At 38.6% G+C, this 21,469-nt stretch overlaps 1 long non-coding RNA gene across 1 annotated transcript in view; it reads right to left on the bottom strand.

Annotated features, from left to right (window-relative positions):
- The window catches only part of LOC107833877 (uncharacterized), a 135,257-nt gene extending 115,970 nt beyond the window's left edge, over positions 1 to 19,287 (bottom strand). The window contains exons 1-2 of the long non-coding RNA XR_001659653.1: positions 19,114 to 19,287; positions 17,607 to 17,781 (exon numbers count right to left, since the gene is read on the bottom strand). This is a non-coding gene — a long non-coding RNA (uncharacterized LOC107833877). The remainder of the gene's footprint in view (positions 1 to 17,606; positions 17,782 to 19,113) is intronic.
- Between the last annotated feature and the right edge of the window lie 2,182 nt (positions 19,288 to 21,469).

Here is a 21,469-nt window from a genome sequence, read left to right as displayed (position 1 = left end):
ATATATATATATATATATATATATATATAAAGCTAAGCATTGCTCATTTTCCCACTGTCATTGATATATATATATATATATACACGTTTCTCATTTTCCCAGTCATTGACAGAAATGTTGAATTCAGAAAACTAGGATGTCATACCCAGATGAACCACAGGGGGCACTGATGTGATATGTGAGGAAGGAACAAACAAGAGTTGAGGAAAAGGTTGAGAGACAGATTGAAGGGGGGGGGGAAGTGTGCAGGAAGGAGAAAGAAAAAGAGAGACTGGATGTGGGTGGGAGAGGAAGAGGGGAGCAATGAGGCAAGGCTACAGGGATGAACGCAAAGCGTCTCTCCCTTCATTTTTTCAATATCCCGTCCTCATGAAATTTCATTTGGATTGTAAATGTTCAGTAATTTACCATCATAAATGTGTAATGGGCCCCTGAATCCAATGACATTGTGCTGGCTAATCAAGTCATTTGAAAATGAATATAGATCTATTAAAGGGGAACTCAGCATTTTGCCTTTGTTAAGACTGGCACGCTGTCAAACATAGGGATGGTTTCTGAAAGGGAAGATTCCACTAAGACGTTTTCGTAAAGAAAAGCAAAAACATGTTTTCACCCTAAACACAGTTCCTAGTCTAAGATGTTCTTTTGCCAAATTCCGATTTGTTTTGTCATTAGAAAGCGTACTCGTAAGCCGCCGCAGGAGAGAAGGGACTCATTTAAAACCTCGTTCCGAAAACCGACAGTTGGGACTGCCACTTAATGATGCTTCATCTTCAGATGGGAAAATATAGCAAAATTAAATTCTTGGGATTAAACTGCTTTTTGGTCCCACGGCATGCAGCCAAAGGAAAAAATATAATATAAAATAAAACACACACAATAACGCACACACTCTGTAGGATTACTGCCTCTTATCTGCGAGAGACGAGAGACGAGGCCCGAGGCGCTACCTACAAACACTTAATCAAAAACCAAGTTAAACTTGTGGCAGCCTGTGACTCTTAGAAACACAGAGCAATGGAGAGCGCAGAATGCAAATTGCTAATGTGTGAAGCCTGTCTGTCTGCGTGCACGTGTGCATCTATTAGGACTAACTCTGAAGGCACGTAAATATTCCCTAATAAAACCCCAAAAGGTTCTAAAGGATTTGGATGGAATTCATTAACTACATACAAGTATCAAGAGGTCTACCAAGAAAACATGAAAGTTTTTAAGCAGTTTTCTAAAGCATGTGAACCAAGACGACAAACTTGTCAGACAAATAAGGAAAACCTCTTTAGTTTTGTTGAGCAACCCCAGCACAAGATGTTCAACACATCTCAACATTCTTGTTACCATTTCAAACCAATATGTTGTCGTTTCGTCTGAACCTACATCTATTGTGAAAAATCAATCATGTCATACCTGTAGGCTTCACCACTGCGACTCCGTTTAATTACATTGGTAAAATGGTACTATGGAAAAAAGAAATCATAAAAATATTCAAACCTCACAAATAAAACCTCATTCTAATATTTCAGAAAGATTTCATATTCCACCTCATTTCTGCAGATTCTAGTTCTGTTCCCCATTTGGGCAGTTTGACTCACGAAACATGGCTTTTCATTACCCTGATCAAAAAAACTTCAAGTTTCATAGTAAATATTTATGGGAGTCACTTAACCACAATTAATACTATTAATAATTAGAATTTTGTGCAAGTCGGTTCTCAGTATAGTTTTTGGTTATGAACTGTCCCATGGCTGGCATCTTTTTAAGCTCCAAATGAAGTAAAAACTACGACAAATGAGAAGAGTACCAAAAATTTTATATTTAGGGGTAAGAAAGAGCTGGAATTTAGCAAATGAGAGCAACTCTTCCTACAAATCCATATCCTACATTATGTTTCTGATGTAGCATACACACTTTTTTTGTTTGTTTGAGTAAGCCTGTGTCTGTCTTCTACTGACCTTCTTTTCTGAGGGTTTAGTTTGTAAAGCTATGATACAAAGGCTAGTTTTCCCTCAGATCGGTATTTCATGATCTGCCAATCTTCTGGTATATCTCTCATGCATAAAGAGGATGACCTGAAAATAAACATCAAAAATGCCTAAATGTCAGAAGTAAGAGGAGAAGTAATTTGATAAAAAGGCAGCAATAGCTTAAAAAATCAATTGTTACATCAGAGATGCACATTCAGAGATGGTATTCTGCTCACATTGAAGCAGATGAGCTACAGCAGCACACCACAACAGCTCACACTCCTGACAGAAAAAAACAGTAACTGGGTCTATAATGTACATAGACCCTTCAAATCAGGACAATAGGAGACTGGAAATCCCAGTTTCAACTGCAATATTCTTATGGTATGGTAAAAAATTGGAGTAAAAAAAACAAACAAAAGTATATATCTAATCAACTATGTAAAAGTGGTTCATGGTTTAGGTGATAATGCAATGGTGTCGGATTTGGACCCATTAGTAACAGCTGAACATTGTTCATATACCCCCTACTGACCATGCCCACCCCTGTTTAACCACACATGACCCATCTCCCAACTCATTCCAGTACATTACTCCACCAAAGCTCAAATAACCTAAAACAAGTCTCTCAAAGCCTAGAATCCAGTGGCCTCTACAGTCACCAGATCTTAATTGAATGGATTATCTATTGGAAACGGTGCAACAGAAGATCTGCATCATGGATGTTCAGCCAAGAAATCTGCAACAACTGCGCAACTGTCTGTCAACATGAACCAGAACCACTGAAGAAAGTTGCCAACATCTAGTTGAATCTCTCCCATAAGGAATTAAGCTCTGAAAGTAACCAGGTATGCATCCCGATCCTAGCGATGTGTACCTAATAAAGTCGCTAGTGAGTGTTAAGAGTTGTTTAGTACCATTAACTTAAAACAAAATGTCCAATGCTGAGTGTTATCTTTCTTCTCTTTGGTTTGGATACTTTCGGATACCTCTTAACCCTTCTCTCCTTCTGCTCTCTATCCCCCTTTTCCCTCTCTTGGACGTGGTGCAGCAATCAAGGAGCAGAACTCATTTATCAGGTATGATGGTGGCATGGGGTGCATTGTGCACTGGTGGGGGGTACTTGCTTAGCCTGAATGCACTGCTGTAGGCTACTCCCCTGTTATAAGGTCATTGTAATTAAGACTCGACTCGCAGACGCGGACTGTGCCTTTGAGGTTCAAACGTCTTTCCCCCTCCTTCCATCTTGCAGAGTACTTTTCTGCCCAATTTGATAATAAGATCATACAAAATAGTCTTATCCCAAACTAAATATTAGAGTTCTATCTGTGAATATTGATTTTTGGACTCAGTTGAGGTGGAATGAGTTGGATTTCCTTAACTTCCTTCAGTGATTACTTTGTGGAAATAGAATATTAGAGTTTCAGTGATTGCTGCAGATAGAAAGTGTGGGGCTTGACTGACCACTTAAGATTGCTAATCTAGGATCCTGAACATGTTCTAACTTCAATTACTGTGGCTTGGAGAGAACAATAGAGAGAAGAGATGACCTATTGATGAATTTTTTGGTATATCTGTGCAATCTTTCTCAAGCGCCCCATTTTCTTTTCTGAACTTGTTGGCTAAGAGGGAGAGAATAGACATCTCTGTTCGCAACTTTCACACAGAGCAGAGGTTACACACTACATAAAGTGTAGCCCAGTATAAGCAGTGAGCTCTTTGATGGCAAATGCGTCCAGATGGGCCAGCTGTTAGCCAATTACCGCAGCCACATTTTCTGTGCGTCACTAAACTGGAAGCCTCCACGTGTTTTGCATGGAGACTAGTTAATGCCCACTCCCTACATTTGCAATGTCTATTTTCTTTGTGTTGGGTATGAATGAGTGAAACGTTTTCAACTTCCTGCAGGGAAGATTCTCCTTAACCAGAAATCCCAAAGCTAAACCTCAAAAATCCTCCTAAATATCAGTTTCATAGTCTGAGTGACCGATGACATAAACTGCTGACATAAACCGTGCGTCAGTGTTACTGTGGGGTGGCTGTGTGCATCACTGCTTTTTCTAAAAATAATTTTAAGAGTTTGCACAAAGCTTTTCCTGTAACCATGCAGGTACCTGCAAAAGCATGCATGTGCCTGGACCCATTTCACAGCATGTCTTATTACAACCATAAAGTTTAATGTATTTTGGGGGATTTTATTTGATAGGCAAACTGCAAAACAGCACTTTGTTCCTGCTACTTTCCCATAAAAGCCAGAGTTTATGGGTTCATATCTAATAGTTATCCTATCAAAAGATTCTCTACACCTGAGTCATAGATCTGTGCAGCTCTATCAAAGTTAGCAGGGGGATGAAAAAGAACAAAGGGCTGGATGGTGGGAATAAAAGACAACAGTCCTAGTCCATAGGACAGGGATAACAAGTAAGATATTTCCATACATGTATTTGTTCTATACATAGAGGCCTGGAAGGATAAAGATCTAGCCTTAAAACTGCCCTGACTTTTCACTTATAAATAATGTCCATGAACTCCCAGAGACTATGTGTTGCATGGTTGGACGTTAGAACGGAGGTGCCCAAAGATGGACTTTTAAAATCCTTTCAAGAAATTAAAACAAGGACCAAAAATGTGTCAATTAAATGATTGAAAATCTAATTGTACTAAAAAGGTTGAGATAAAAAGTAATATCTCAAGAGATGTATTGGCTGTTGATGCTTTTTGTGTCTCCATTTTGTTAAGTTAGCACAACGTTATCATTTGAGCCAGAAGCTAAAGTTTGGGGAACCACTCAAAACATTGGGATCAGGAACAACATTAGGAATTACAAAAATATTCTCCATACACCAAATTCCTATTCTCACATGTATCCAGACTCCCCTTTGTAAATAAATAAATAAATAAATAAATATTAAACGGTTATGAGCTTTTAGGGAAATTTCTGGAAACTCATCTTTAATTTGATCAAAGTAATGCACTGTGTCAAGTTTATTTTTTGTAGCAACATGAACAGAGCAACAATATACAAGACAATTCCACTTACATAACATAGCAGGATTGGTCCCACATCCATCAACCCCCCCCCCCTCCCTCCAACCCCCATTCCCACCCCTTCTTGCTTTGCCTCAAAATGCTCGTCACACGTCTGACATTGGGCTGAGCTGCATTTCAACTAGCGGTGTACTGTAGCAAATCTTTTGAACAACCAAACAACTCGAGTGAAGTGCCTGCAGTCCTTTAAGCACTTTATCCTCAGAGCTTCATTGGGCAACAGACAGGCACAAAGGAGGAAAAACAAGACAAAAAATGCAAATGAACTCTTCAGCGCTCCGATATGTCATTCACAAAGGAAGAGTGCATTTAGAATATTTCAGAACGCCAGGCTCATAACTGCACTTTGCAACAACGGGGGTGTAGAAAAAAAAATAAATAAGTAAAAAGATGCGGGAAGTGATGAAGAGAAAGTCAGAGAGACGTGTTCTTTTTTTGGAGGGGGGTGGCATGGGGGGGGCACCGCGTTGGGAATTCCACGTGTCTCATCGTCTTGTTTAGAGTGCATTAGCAGCCAATGACACAGTCTCCCTCCCTCCTCATCGCTCTATTTTTCTTGTTGTCGGGGAGATTGTCCTAAGGCAATAAAAGCAACCATCAGCACTCCTCCTCCTCCTACACCTCCTCTTCATGCAGAGATACGCCTGGGCCTAATTTTCCATCAGCAAAGCATGAAATCAAGTGAGAATGCCACACAACAAGCACTCTTATGAGGGGACACATTGCCGGTTCAGCCACCCACACAAGTATATACACACACACACACACACACAGGCACTCACCCGCAGCTCACCGGTACAGAGATACACTCTGACTTTTGAATAAATTATGAAATCAAGTGGATGCTAAACCAAAGTGACAATCAGAGGCTTGTTGATGAGAGAATAAATGTGACTTTGGAAGGCTTTTTTTTTTTAACACATTTTAATAGAATTATTTAATGATTGTTAAATTACCAGACTTTGGTGGAATATAGTGCAGTGGTTTGAATGTTTTCAGAGATTACTGTGTTTAGTTGTTAGCAGCGACAAGATCACAGAGAGCAAAAAAAAAAACAAAGAAAAGATTTTGCATATTGTAAGAACTCAATTTGTATTTATTGACAAACATGAGCTGGAATTATTCCTTTTAGATTGTGCAACACAAGCAGAACATTCTAAACTATATTCTTGTCAGCTCATGAAATCTTGATTTGTATGGAATGTAGGTGAAAATTTATTTTCAATCAAGAACTATGCAATCCAAAAGGTTATGTGAAACACTTTCAGACAAATTAATCAAAAAGTTTTGAAACTAAGCAATAAAAATTCTCAAAAAAATGTGTCTAGACTTATTGCAGTTAGCTTAAAATGCACCAAACACCAAGACAGTCCAAGCCAAGCCCTCCTTATAACAATGCAGAACAAGTTTAAACTTTTTCAGGTTTCTTGAAACTGAGTTTACACCCCTTGAACTTTTTTTTTCTAAATTTGAATGCAGCTTCATTTACATTGTATGCACTAGACCAACACACAAAGACCAAAGAACACACCAGGTGGGTCAGGAATAAAGTTGTGAGACAGTTTAAATCTAGCTTAATTTCTAAAACAATATTGAAAGCTTTATACGTCACATCCTCATGAACAGAGCATCACTAGTGTAAAACATGGCAATGGCATTATTACACTGTGGGAATGCTTCTCTTTACGATGGGGTGAAAAGCTTCTGAGAATTGATGGGGAGATGGAGATAAATTGAGGACAAATTGTTTGGAGGCTGTAAAACACCCATCAAGATGGAGGTTCACCCAGCAGAAAAACGACTTTAAACATACGGTCAGAGACCCAGAGGAAGAATAAGATAAAAGTATTTTTGAGTTAGAAGGACTAGCTCAGTAACTTATCTAGTGTGTTGTTCGGTCCATTAGGTCAGAGCCTGGAAGACTGCCAGAAATTGAGTCAAAGCAAAGACGTCGGCAGAAGATAGCTACTGGGATAACCAGCATCGCTCTACAACATACCATGCAACCAGCCAACGGACCAACAGAGAGACTAAACCGTGTCGTACTGTATCTCACTTTTCCATCAACTGCAAAAATAAAGCAGATCGTTATTAGGACAGTAACACTGAAAAACACTACAGAGCGAGTGCGAGTTTCTCTTCTCCACACAAACACAGCAAGAAGAAAAAGATCTCAGAGTGCTGACTGACAACGATGCGCTGCAATATAGATGACGAGAACAAAGCTCCCCATAACAAACTCCAGTCATATTGAGACGGTTTCCTTTTCAATAATGAATCGCCATCAGCGCTCCGCGTCAATAACGTCTCTCTGTGTTGTATGCGTGCATGAGAGTGTGAGGAGAGAGGGTGGAGGGGTGGGGGGGAGGAAAACATCTATCCTCGACGAGAACTAAACTTCTATATTTAATCTGCGCTGAGAACAAGCAGGCATGCAAAGTCAAAAACAAAATGGGGATGGCAAGCTGAGGCTTTATATGGCATGCAAATCACATCCGGACCAACTAGCAACTGTGAGCTTATCCCCACATCTTTGTGATTGACAGGAATTTTAAGATGTGTAGATTATAAATATTTATAATTGACTCTATATTGACTGTGTTCTGTCTGTTTGGTGGAACTTGAAAAAGAAGGAAAGAATAAAAACTACATTTTTTCCTCTAAAGTGAAGGAGGTGGGGGTGGGAAACAATATGACAATTCAGTTCGGAGTTGGTTCCGTCTTCAGTCGATCCCTCTCGTGTGTCGCTACATGCTGTAGTGTGCATATGTGTTGATATGTGGCCTGTTTTCTTTTTTGACAGTAGTTGGTATTAACTTCCTGCAGTTGTCAAGTCTTTTTGTTGCCATGGGGTTTGGCTGTTCTCAGAAGGGTTAGATCAGACTCTGAAAAGTTGCCTTAGTGCATATATAAAGGTTGCATGTACAAACAAGACCTAGAAAAAAAACCAGCACAGGTCTATTGAATCATGCCTGAGTTCAAAACCCAGTTTTTGAATATTTATGTGGAATTGTATTACTTAGCTCATGCATTACTGGCTAATATCTTGCCAATAATGCAAAATTTTAGGAGTAGTGGTTAAAAAAAATTAATATTGTGAGCAAAATAACAGCCATTTGACCATTTCTACCATTACTTCATTTGCAAATGGGCACAACTTACAATGTTCATATTAATAATGAGTCATGATATTCAAGGTTACCCCACAGGTTTTCTACAGGATTTAGGTCTTTGGAGAGAAATGGCCAAGAGTGAAGTGTGATTTTAGCACCAAATACTTCAAGTGGGACGGGGTAAATACTTGAAGAAGTGCTAACCATTAGGTATGGAGGTGGAACAGTTATTCTGTGGGTCAAAGGTTGAATTTTTAAAACCTCAGATGTTAAGACACTGATATTAAAAAAAATAAACTTTATGCATATCTTTACCATTTGTGCCAAGATATGTAGTGGGTGGAGTTAATCAAAAATAAATATTACAATACTTGTGGAAAAAAAATCAGTGAAAAAGAAAAAAATACATATTTGTATTATTTGTTTTATCTCCATTTTAGGGGTGATAAGCCAAACAACTTGAATGTAAAGGATAAGCTGTAAACTTTGATTCTATCTAAAGGGCAACACCAGCAGCAAACTCAAAAATGTAGGAAGAACTTTTAATAAAAGCAGGCAAAATTTTGATGTCAAGTTCTATCGAGGCCAACTTTTATTTGTTATGGTTGCGGTCTGCATTTTTCCTTTGATGAAATCCCAATTCAGAAGATGAAAAACAGCCATCTGAAAAAGCATCAGTTTAGTTTGGCCCAGAAGGTAGGTCCAGGAAACACTGTGCCAGTGCAGAAACTGGGTGGGCCCTGACCTCTAAGAAATTGAAATAACTTCTTCCCTTTGATTGAGTTGCACTGTGTGAGCTCACAACACTGCATCGGTCTATCTAACTCTCTTTCAGCTGCACATCAAAAAAAAAAAGGGGGGGAGCAGAAAACGCCGGCCCGTACACGCTTCGCACACACCCACTTCAGATCCTCAAGTTTCCTCTGCCACGCACCCGAACACAGCACTGCCCACCCCTTTCATCCATTTTCCCGTTTGATTTCACCACCGGGCCAAACCAAAGCGTCATTCTGAAGTCGTACGGAACACAGCGCGTTATACATCTAAAAGTTTCTGTGTTGCCAAACAAACACATGCGGGTTTACTGAAACCGTCTGAAATCCCAGAGAGCATTAGGATTTAAAGTGAGCATGAAACCCAAACCCTTCAAGCAGATTAAATTCCAAATCAAGCAGGCCATGTAAATGATGTGGTGACAGGGGGCCCCGTGCAATTAGTATGCCAGGCTAGTGTTAAAGCAATTAGGCAAAACAGACGGCAAGAGCACCCGGGCTAAGCGCAGGCAGGGAGGAAGGACGAACATTTCCATATTGTTCTTCAGGACATGAGCACATGTGTGTCGGTGCGCGCGCGCGTGAGTACAGTTTGTTTGAGGTCATCTGGCACTCGACTTGTTTGTGGATCTCTCAGAGGAAATCAGAGGTTAATGGGAGCTAGACTTTGTTTACCGACAGCCTATACTTCCATTTAGGTTAGCTAAAGAGATGGGCGCGAGGTACTAAATGCTAAATTTGCTCTTCCTTTAAAGCAAAGGGAAAAAAATAAAAGGGAAACTTAAAACACTCAGTCCCATGTCGCTTTGGGGGGTGGGTGGGAAAGGCATTTACTGGTAAACAAGCCCAAAGCGGAAACAGTAGACACTACATTGGGAAGAAAGAAAAAGAGAACTCATTTGGGCAAATCTCTCAGGTGGAGCCATCAAAAGCTGTGTCGGTTTGTACACAGAGAAGTGGAAGAGAAGGACCACCTGGAGACGAGGAGTGACAATTGTTTGAGTGTAAATTACTCAAACAAGCATGCCGGGGAGCAGCGTTTAAAGCCTGATGTTTCCCAGAGGAAACTGAGCTGGATGCCTTTAATTCAAACACTGATTTACAAACACTACAAAAAAAACAAACTGCAGCGCACAAGGAAGTTGTGTACGATACGATGATGCTCTGTGGGGATGTTAAGTGGGATGGTGGCTGTTTGTTTCCTCCAATGTGAAACGGCAAACCTTGACAGTGAGGAGTAGAGTGTTAAACAATGCTGTTACTTCATTACAACTATGTTTACAATTTAATGTGGTACAGATGATCCCCAATGTAACGACATAGTAATTGTTCCACATAGGGCTAGTTTGGTTTTGATAGCTCTTTTCCCCAAATGAAAGAAATTGTTTTAAATTAACAGTTTTGATTTCCTCAGGTTTTCCTTGTGAAACTCTGGCTGAAAGTTGAAAGTGTGACAAATAAAAAGCAAAAACAAAAGAGAAAACCAAAAAGTATAGACTTTTTCATCGCAGTGATTTTTGTTGTACTCGAAGAAAAAAGCAACTGAACTGATGCAGAAAACAAAGTGACACATGCTTGAATTATATGCAATTTGCAGACTTAATATTCGCCATGCCATCAAGAACATGTCAACACTTTTCAGAAAGCTTCTAATTAGTAACTTTGGAATGTTATTGTTGCATTTTCCTCACACGTTTTCTGTCACTTAACTGTGCAACAAGCAGAAAAAGAAACAAATCGAAAAACATCAGCCGGAAAATACACAGCGTACACAGTGTGTGTATGTGTTTATGTCAGGGGTTGCTTAGATACTACCTCCCTCGTGCATGCTGAAGTGATACCTAATTACAGAGCTAATTTTGCACCATAAGGTAAATAATAAACTCAAATTTATGAGAAACTAATAAACAGCAGCTGTTCGATTTGAAGCACAGAACAGACAAACAAGCCTGTGCAATAAAAACACAAAGGGCTGGGAGTTGTGAATTTGATTGCTCTGGTTTACCTTCTGATTTGGGCTCCATTAGCTTTTAAAGTACACTTGAGATAAAAAAAGAAAAAAGAAAAAAAAGATTAAAAAAAAAAAACATCACATAAGTACAAAGCTGAAGCATTCGCAACAAAGCCATGAGTTAAAACTGTATAATTACTACATCTTTTCTTTGACATATTTCAACTTTGCAACCGATCGCTAATGCGCCCTAAAGGAAGAAAGCTCCAGCAGAGAGAGTCCTTTAAAGCAATAAAAACATAAAACAGTGCTAATGTGCAATGATCAATTAACAGAAATGTAGATTAAACCAAATCTCCAAGACGAGCAGTAATTAGCTCCAGTTTAAGTCACCGTTACGAGTGCACGCCATGTAGTACAATCTATCAACCTATGTAGCGCCATATGGTCGACATTGCCTTCGGGCTTTGTGGGAATTACTTCATGGAAAGACAAGCAGGTGAGGCTGTGTTTTGTTTGAAGCACATCCGCAGACTTTGTACACAGAAAACAAGGGAGAAAGAATAAAGTGCTTTCATGAAAGGGACCTAGACTTTTTGGTTTTTTAAAGTGAGGTCAAACCAGATGGATGTGATCACAAAAGCTAAAATAAAATTTAAAAAAAAACTGAGCAGTGCCAGTTAAATCTGGCAGGTGTCCCAGTGAAACAAGTGACATAATGCAGAAGTCTCATGTATCCTGGTAACGCAACACTCAAAAGAGACAAAAATAAAACAAAAGATATTGCCAAATAGTTCTCTGGGTAAAAAAAAAAAAGAAGACTGTAAAACAGGTAAGGCGACAGTGGCAAACAATAAATCACATTACAGGGATCATTTTGTTTGGATCAGATCTTCATTGAGATTTTTTATTTTTATTATTCAATAGAAAGGAGGAAAATCCAAACATGATGAACAGATTGTTCTGAATTCTTCAATATGAAAGCTGGGCAAATTCTCAGAGCTTTGCTGGAAGGAAAAAGACTTGGCAGGGCAGGAGCTTCTTTAATGGTTTTGGAGGATTTGTCACTTTTCATCCATTGATATAAAACCTGAAGTCTTTTACAACTCAAACCAGTAAAGTGTCTTGAAATGTTTTGAGTGTTAAGTCTCCAAAGATTAGCTTGCAACTGCAACCCTCTCCAGACACTCGTAACATACAAGTCATTAGCTTGGCAAAGCAATTTGTTTTCAATTAAATGTTCTGGAAATCTATCCAATGGTAATACTTGGGGGCTTGGGGTGTATTAAAATCAAATGGGCTCATGTTCCCAAACTGTGGCACAACTGGTGCTACGTAACTGGCTGTCTTCTGTGGTACTCAAAATAAATTTGGGTGTCCATTAGTTATAAATTAAAAATAAAAATAAAAGAAAATACCCACTAAAAGATCTACAAAATTAGAAGTTAAAAACAGGAGAGAGGGGATTTGGTTAACCATAAAAATCCTTTTTTTTTGTTATCTTAAGCCACTTAAAAGAAGGATGTGGAGCAAACTTTTGGAAGAACTCTGAGCTGAATGTAAAGTGAATGACGGTCAACTGGGAACCAGAAGTGGTTATTTTTCCCACGTTTCTCTTACCTTTAAAGTCGTACTTGAATCTGGAGTTTACAACAATGCTGTTGACAACAGCAACAAGGCAACAGCAATTTCTCTCTCTGTATGGCATGTTTGAAGAGCTGTATCTCAATATGAATAGTGAGTAACTTAATGACATCAGTGCAAATTAATGGTTTAATACTGTGCTCCCCTGTCAAGTATGGCTTGAAGGCCATATTGAATTTTTGAGGTCTGGGTCAACTTTACAACTTTGATAAGAACACATAACTCTGCAGGCCTTCCAGTTAATTTCTCTAACTTGGTCCAAGAACAAATGGAAGTCATAACTCAAAGACTTCCTCCAAAATATCTATGTGTAATGCTAGTCATGTAAGGCAGCTTTTAATCTTACTGTGTTTCTGTGATGAAACAAAGTGAGACTAAATAAATCCTGTTCTATTGCCTTTTTTAGAATAGCAATAGGTTGTAGCGGAAATTAGTATGGAAGCCAATGTAATTGTAAGATTGTACAGTAGATCTTAGTGGAACTGCTGATGACATTGCATTAAAGAAATGACAAACTTCAACCAAATGTATACTAACCTAAGAAACAAGACAGTGAGGCCTAGTTGTCCCATTTCATCCATTCACACAACATTTACAGGGCATCAGGCACTTTTTCATTGTTTAATCTGAACTTTAATCTTGCTTGGACAGAAGAAAATCTTTGTATTTAATGTAGATTTGCTAACGGTTGTTCTTTTACTTAAATTAATTAATTGCAAATTCGGCCACGCAGTGCTTATGTATAAAAATCATCTGCTGAATTTGCCTAAAATATCTGAGTAACTAAAAGATGTTTTGTTGCAGATGGAAATCTTCAATCAATATGAAGCCAACATAAACATCCTCACTGCAATAAAACTATTTGATCATCCAAACTAACCAGTGTGTTGGCCCACGATGTTCTGAAAATTGTTGAAATAAGTTAATGAGTCTGTAGAACAAATCTGGTCTTGGGTTCGTTTGCCCTCACCTGTCATACGCAGCCATTTCCCAATTTCCTGACTATCATGAACAAGGTTCAAGCTTAGAAACAAAGGGCCTGCTAACAAAGCTTCCCATAGAGAATTGACTGTGGACTTGGTTGCTATTTACATACAGATGCACTAGCAGAAATTTGCATAATATTTTTTGTAGCTGGGTGCTCAAGGGAGCAGCATTGTAACATATTGGTGCCTAATGAACTCTGAAAAAAAAAATTGATTTTCCACAGAGTAAATTAAGAAATGCATTATAGCTGTTAAAGCAATCTGGGGGGAAATCGGAGCTTTCCACCGCTAAACTACACTTGATAAGTAATAAATTACATGTTACACTTATTTGCTTTAATTCATGCTAATTTTGCCCAATTAATGTATCACTGCAGTTCTGAGGGTAGCCACTGGAGATTCAATTATTTATTGGATATTGGTGTGTATGCAAGTGCTTCTGTTGTATTGTTAGCATATTGTGTGTCTGAATATAGCAAAGATGTTTTGTGTGTGTGTGTGTGTGTGTGTGTGTAAGGAACAAACAGTTCCTGGATCAGTATGAACTATGCTTCCTGAAATTGCCATCCCATACAGCAACGTAAATTTAGAAGGAAGACTCAACCAGTTTAAACTGCTAAGTTTGTTCATTTTTGTTCCCATTTATATGTCTGTCACAATTAAGTGTTTCTCTTGTCATATTCCTTGTTTTCTTGAAAAAAGAAAAAGCCTAAGCTCTATTTTTCAGTAAATTCTTGTCACTCATCTGAAAGACATTTTCTAAGAGAACTTGTTAACCTCTATTACTTTGGGATCACAGAAAAAAAAAGACACCATGTGCTCATGTCCTAAAACCTGGAAATTCATCTTTTTTTCCAAGCCTAATTTTGCTTTTTTGTTATTTTCAGCTCAGAAAAAAAAAAATCTGGAAGATTTTTCAGACCCTTCTTTGTGAGCTGCAGATTACTTTGGTCCGCTGAGTAACAGTCAAATTATCCGTCTACTCATACCAGATAAGATGCTTCTGATGTTTTCGCAGGAGTGGCCCAACACCAGAAGTACTAAGGTGGTAGCGTAGCAATTTGTTATCAAAATGCAGTGAAGAAAACCTGCTAAAAATGCAGAAAGAATCTTATGTCTACAGTTTTTTTTCTAGGAATGTACCACAAAACTCCTTGGGCCCACTATTTTTCTTACTTCAAAGCTGAGGTATATAAAGGGTTAAAACTCCCATGAGACATTGGTTTTAATATGTCTTTTTTTCCAGATTTTTTTTGGCACATAATGACTTCTGTGGGGGCTTTTCTGTTGTGTGTCTCTTTCCCAAAAAAAGGGAGGATTCAGAAACACTGAGGTCTATTTGAAATCATGAGATTTTTGCACCCCATTTGTGGAAACTGAACAACTACTTTAAGAAACTTTATCTCTTCTTTGGGGTTCCAGTTATATTTACAAGCCTTTGCATTTGTGGATGAGTGTTTGTAAATCTATGAGTGACAGAATTAAATCCAGAGTCTGCTGGGATTTCCTGACAGAGGCCCATTTGTCTCAGACTCTCTCTCACACATGTACACACACACTTGGAGAACTTTTGGTTGCTGTCGTCTGCTTCCTTCCCACTCTTCCCCTCTTTTGCAAGCCAAGTGAGTCATTGTTTACAGGCCCTTCACTCCGCTGTCCTATCACCCTTCTCTGACGCCACTTTTTCCATTTAATCATAACCCTGGCATGTGGTGACCCCGCATCAGGGCTGGCCTTGCACTTCCTCCTTGAACTGTATTCTGGGTTTCCTGCTGTCGCTCACTTGACAATCTGACTGCAGCAGGTTGCAGAGCTTTGCAAAACTTTGTTCCGTGGACTAGATTTAAATCATTGCAGAGTCATTGTTGCAGAAAGGAATTATTCATTTAATAAAAAACAAACAAATATAAAAGTCAAAACTGAAACTACGACAAATCCCTTCAAAAACTGAAAAAAATTCAACTCTAATATTTATATCCCCCTAGAAGATTTGAAACAGATGAATACATTTCAGTGAATATTTGGCAAAGTTTCTGGAAAACTGTACTGTTGAATTAAGTTTTTGTTTCACCAAATGACAAGAGAGATTAAGCCTGAAAAAAGAATGTTTTCTTTCCCATCACAGTAATGAAGCTGTTCTTGTAAAGTAATTTCAGACGGAACTTGGTACAACATTTCTAGGTAACTCTCCAAACAATTGATATTAATGTATGCAAAGGAGTTTGTAGAATATGTAGCTGGCCGTTTCTGTTCTACCATCACGAACATAAACAAGTGCTTGTTTCCAAGCTCTTTTTAAGGTCGTGAATTAGATTCTTCTTGTTGAGACTTGAATTGTGTGCTTTGCCCAGAGAAGACAGAGACTGAAGTTTAAGGCATCAAACACTCCTGCTGGAATTGGGATATCAGGAAGGACAGATGTGTTGAAAATCAGCTCATGTTCACTGTCAAGTAGGGAGGAGCAGCTCTGATGCTAAGGGCCTGTTCCTCTTTCAGCTGTCATTGGCAGAATGTTACAGTAAATTATCAAGGCATTTGATAAAATTCCAATGGGTTTTACCAAAAAATCTGAAAATGGATGGTGACTGGGTCTCTCAGGAGAACAATCATCCAAAGCATAAGGCAAAATTAACATATTTAGACACAAAAACTATCTTCTAAGACTATTTCAGCCCCAACACAAACTCTACAGAAAATCTCTGCGATGCAGATGATCTCTCTCTCTCTGTATGCACCAACCTCATGAAAAGTTATAGAAGAATACCAACTGCTGTCGGGTAAATATTAACAGCACTGGCACCAATTATTGAGGCACAACATTGCAAATGAGGCCATGAACCTCTTGTAAATTTCAAATTTTACCACAAAGATCAGCAGGGAAAACTATAAGAAAGGAAAGAAATATAAACTAAATACAATATAAAGTCCTGTTCGTTCAAATTGAAAAGGAGTTTCTTCTCTTTTGAAATGTTCCCTCATTCATTGGGAACCCACTAAACCCCAGCCTCCACAGACCCAAATTAAAAAGCTTAGCTTACGATACTTTTTCCAAGTAAATTAGAGAAAACAACATCTTCCAAGATTAGACAATTAAGTGCCACATTAGTCCAAGACTTAATTAAAAGATAACGAGGCCGCCAGTCTTTAAGGATACATGGAGGTGACGGGAATGTTTAAACAACAGATTGAACAAATGGCACTTATTAAAAAAACTTGACTGTGAGTCACTTGACACTTTGCATATCCGCTGCACCTTGAGCTACACAAACAGAGTGTCAGTTCCCCGGGTTCCTGCTATGCAAATCTCCAGGCCGAGGCAAGGGGAAGAAACGAACTCGTCACACAACATCCCCGCTAAGATGTCCTCCTACATTCGGCAGCTTAGCAGCTATGGCAACCCGAGAGGAGACATAACATTTGGCGTATCACACGCTCTGCATAAGTCATGAATAGTGATGATCAATGTTGGGGGGATGAAATTCACAAAACTTTTAAAGACGCATCTGGTTCACGAAGAGTCGGTTTCGACTCGATCCTCGCAAAAACGCACCTTTGGCTGAGATGTGTGCGTTTCGTGTCGGCTTCCCTTCGGAAAGCATCCTTAATTAAACCTTTTGTTCTGCCGAAATGACAAAAAAAAAAAAAAGAAAGAAAAAGTAGAGCGAGGCGAGCAAAAGGCAGTTATTGTGTCAGAGCGCGCCGAATGGAGGTACACTAAAACATCACAGTTCACCGCTCGTGTTGCCATTTCAGCGTCACTTTCCATCCTGGAACAATGCGACGGCTGACAGCTCACACCCAAGAATTATCACGCTAAACTGAATTATTTCTGCCACGTGTTAATTTATTAACAACCTCCGTGTGCTCTAATGTAGCCTGCATTTGCATATACATTTTTAACCTGCGAGTTCGACCGTCTTCAATATTCTTTTTTTTTTTTTTTTTTTTTTTTTTGGTGGGTGGGTGGGTGGAGCGCGGGAGGAGGGGTGGAGGTAGTATTTCAAAACGCCTTTTGTTGCAACGTGTTTGAATGTTGAAGAATGGGGCAGGAGAGGGAAAGAAAAGACATAAATCTGGCATGCGTCTGCAGGGCACAAATTCTTTAAGGGCAGATATGTGCACTTCATCACCTTGCGACATATGAGCGGTGGCATCTTCGACGTGAAGCCTCCTCCTCTTCATCTTCCTCCTGCTGACTTGCCGTCCTCGGCCTCTTCAAAAAGGTGCTCGCAACTGCGACTGGTGGCTTTCCGGTGGCTTCAAAAACGGCAAGATGGCTTATTTAGGCGACTCCTCAGAACTGTTCTGTCAAACGGGAGCAAACATGCAGTATTTATCATCACCAATGGACTCCTGCAGTCAAACTGTAAGTGGAATGTGTAACTACAAACACCACCGAACGTGGCTGCTCAGAAGAAGCACGATCCCATCTGGAAATCAAAGATTTAAGAGTGTTCTTGTTTTCCAACTTGTATTATAGAGATGATGCAAAGAACACTTTGAAAAAGATTGGGTCTATATCTAAAATTCGGTTTGTAGGGAAAAATAAATAAATATGACAAAAGAAATGAGATGCAGATAATTTTATTGCTGTACATAGATATGGTTAAAGTATTGACAGAGTAAATTGTGCCTTTTCAAAGTGTTCTGACAAAACCAACACTGCAAGGCAGTTTCACCCACTGTACAGTGCCAACATTAGATATTTTAAAATGTAAACCATTTTAATGTTTTTAGATTATACAAATATTCCTGTTAAAAAGTCTTATTTCAAAGCAACATTTCAAACCAATTTATTTTACATAATATCGGTTCATTTTGATAGTTTGTGACCTATAGCCACTGCAAACCCAAGGTTGAGTTAATTGTAATATGAATTTTTACATAAAAGCAATTTCAAAAATCACATTCAAACACATTATGATGTCACAGTCTACACCACGTACTAATTTAACAGCTGGTACAGTCACTGAAACCCACTACAGAGAGAGAAGCCCACAAAGGGTCATTGCTGAAGGAGCTGGCTGTTTACAGAGCCGCATCCAAACATATGTATGGAAAGTCTAGCTGAAGTACAAAGCGTGGTAGCAACAGTTGCCAAAGCAGTAGGGATAACCACAGCCTTCAAATGATATTGTAGGAAAGCCTGATTAAGGGTTCGAGAGGAAATGTACAAAGCGTGGACCAGGGGTGGTGACTGTACTTCAAGAGCTACTACACACAGATAAATGTTTGCAGCGTTTAAAAGGTTGTCCAGAAAACTCCTTAGAGAAAAGTCTAGAATTTCTTACATTTTATTTGAATATGTCTGTAGTTATTTGATATTATCCAAGGCAATATTTGAATATAGTAAGAAACCGAACTGTCGACTGGGTCTTTGGAAGCCGTAATTATCAAGACTAAACGCAAATGAACACTTTGCTGTGCAACATTTATGTGAACATTACTCTACTTGTGCGAGCTAAGAAACAAATTTTCGAGAAAACTTTATTTCTACAAAGAAAAAACATTCCGTTGAAGTGTTCCTCAACTGCAGCCAAAAGTAAAACTATTTTTAGCCGGTCCCAAAATAAAATAAGTAAACAAATAGGCGGCCATAAAAATGACCAAGGCAATTAGAATAAAAGCAATACTAACCTAAACATTGCACTCCAGCTTGCGTTATACTGTAGTCGTTGTATGCCCTTGATTAAGCACACCTGTTCTGTGTTACCTTAACGAGGCGGTTCTTCTTCGTCGTCTTCCTGAGTTTTATTGGCGGTTGGCAAACAACTGAAGGACGCATTACCGCCACCAACTGGTAGTACGTGCAACAAGGCGATTGAACGCACTTCAAACTCATTGTTTTTCAGAGTGAACATATAATATAGTATCAAAACAAGAAAAAAAAACATCAAGTAAAATACATTTTTATTTTTATATAACTTTCGTCCTTTCTCTAAAAATTAAAGACAATAGATTTTTTTTCTTTATTTTGCCGCCACTTTCAAGACACTTAAATATGTTTGAACTTTTGTGTATTTTTTGTACTTTATCTGACGTTACTGGATAAACAATGTACTTCCTCCAAAGATTCGGGGAGTTCTATCCCCGAATCTTCTCTTCTTTTCTTTCCCTCATGAAAACGTCTACGAGCGGTTTGCAAAGTGTTTCATCCGACTTACACGGGATGAGCTCACATCCTGAAACTCATTCATTTTGTACCACTTTTCAACCACATTTATTTCACAAGCCTATTCTTCTTCTGGGAGGAAAAATACATTTTTACCATGTTAAGGTTCGGAGTTGGTACCTGGCTGAATGGAAATATGGAGGAATTTAGGAACAATGGGCAAAATTATGCATCACTGTGAAAAATTCCTTAGTTGTGTTTAATTGCTTTATCTGTTATACTTGTTCACTGTATTGAGACACAAATTAATGTTTCTTTTTTTTTTTTGCCTGAACTAAAGTAAGTAAAAAGGAAAGAGGCGTCATGTATGAATTAGATAAGCCCAACTAGGTGAGTTCCTAGAGTGAAAAGAAGCGATCCAAAGCAAACCGTCTCTGTACAGTTTGCTTCTATCACATGGAAATGAGTCTTTTACGCCACTGAGGAGGGACTTAAGCCCATATTTGTTTGCAGAATTGTTCAAATTCAGCCATGTTGCAGGCTTTGCAAGCATGAAGCTGTTTCAGGTCACATCAGAAGATCTTGATCAGATTCAAATCTGGATTGTAACCAGGCCCTCTTCCTTTTATTTTATTTTATTTTTCTTAAACCATTCCAAAGTGGCCATGCTGTTGTATTTTTAATCATTGTTCTTTTGTATAATCCAAATGTGCCTGAGCTGAAGCTAAACATTTTAAAGAGAAAACATTCTTCTTCTTCCTGAATTTCTAGTAGACGGCAGGATTCATGGTTCCATTGATTAAGGCGAGTCACGAAGGTCATTAGGCAGTCCACAGAATATTTTCCCAAAAGTCTTGGAGAACATCAACATTCTCTGGGCAAATGTGAGACGAGCGTTAATGGCATTTTTGGTCATCAGTGTCTTTTGCCTTGAAACTGGATACAGCTTGGCCCGGTTTCCGTCTAACTGTTGAATCCATTATACTGACCTTACTTGGGCGTGCGGTGTGTTAGTTGTTTTTCTGGGTTATTTTATGTATCCGTGTGGATGAGATGTTTTCTTTGAGTAATTTTGTTAGGTTTCTTCCTACTCCTGGAAAGATTCACCATAGCTCTATGTTTTCTTCATTTGTGGATTAGAGCTCCCATGTTGGTTTGCTGGAGTCTCAGTCTTACAAATGGCTTTCAATAGATTTCCAAACTGATGGATGTCAATTATGTTTCTCGTGTGTTGTTGAATTTCTTTACGTCAGAGCAGGGTGTGTTGTTTTTAAGACTTTTCGGCCTATAACATATTATCAGACCGTTTCCATTAAAGTTATTCCTTGTTTTCACAAGTCATGCAGGACTTGGTGTGGCCAGTGAAAATAACCCAAAACATAATACATTTTTAATTTAGATTGCAAACAGTACAAAACGACTTGTGTGAAGCAACTATTACTGCCCACTAGTCTGGGAAATTTTATACAGCCATTTTTAAAGAATGTAAAGATTGTTTGTCTTACAGATTGAAGGATTATTTACACACTGAAAGTTAAACTTGGCAATACTGAGAGAAATTAATAGAAAAAGAAAGAGCTCCATCTCTTTTTTATGTTTAAACTTATTGTAAGTTCATTCATTTGGATTGGTTGAAAGTAACTGTGAGCAAATCAATTGAAAATATTGATACGAAGTCAGTGTCAGTATTGGACTGATACTGGTAAGATATACTTAAGTTTGACATTCCCAATTGAAATTTTATTTTATTTTTGTATTGTGAGTTCTCAAACCTACCTCAAACTGGATCGTTTTGATTTTCTCTCGTATTAAATCTTCTTTATCCTTATTTTTGTGTCCATTTAGGAAAAAGGCACATAAAATCATGTTGATATCATATGA

The sequence above is a fragment of the Poecilia formosa genome, unplaced genomic scaffold, assembly GCF_000485575.1.
Source record: "Poecilia formosa unplaced genomic scaffold, Poecilia_formosa-5.1.2 Scaffold9, whole genome shotgun sequence".
Lineage (NCBI taxonomy): Eukaryota > Metazoa > Chordata > Actinopteri > Cyprinodontiformes > Poeciliidae > Poecilia > Poecilia formosa.
The sequence above is the reverse complement of the archived record's forward strand: the minus strand, read 5'-3'. Positions and strand labels throughout refer to the sequence as shown.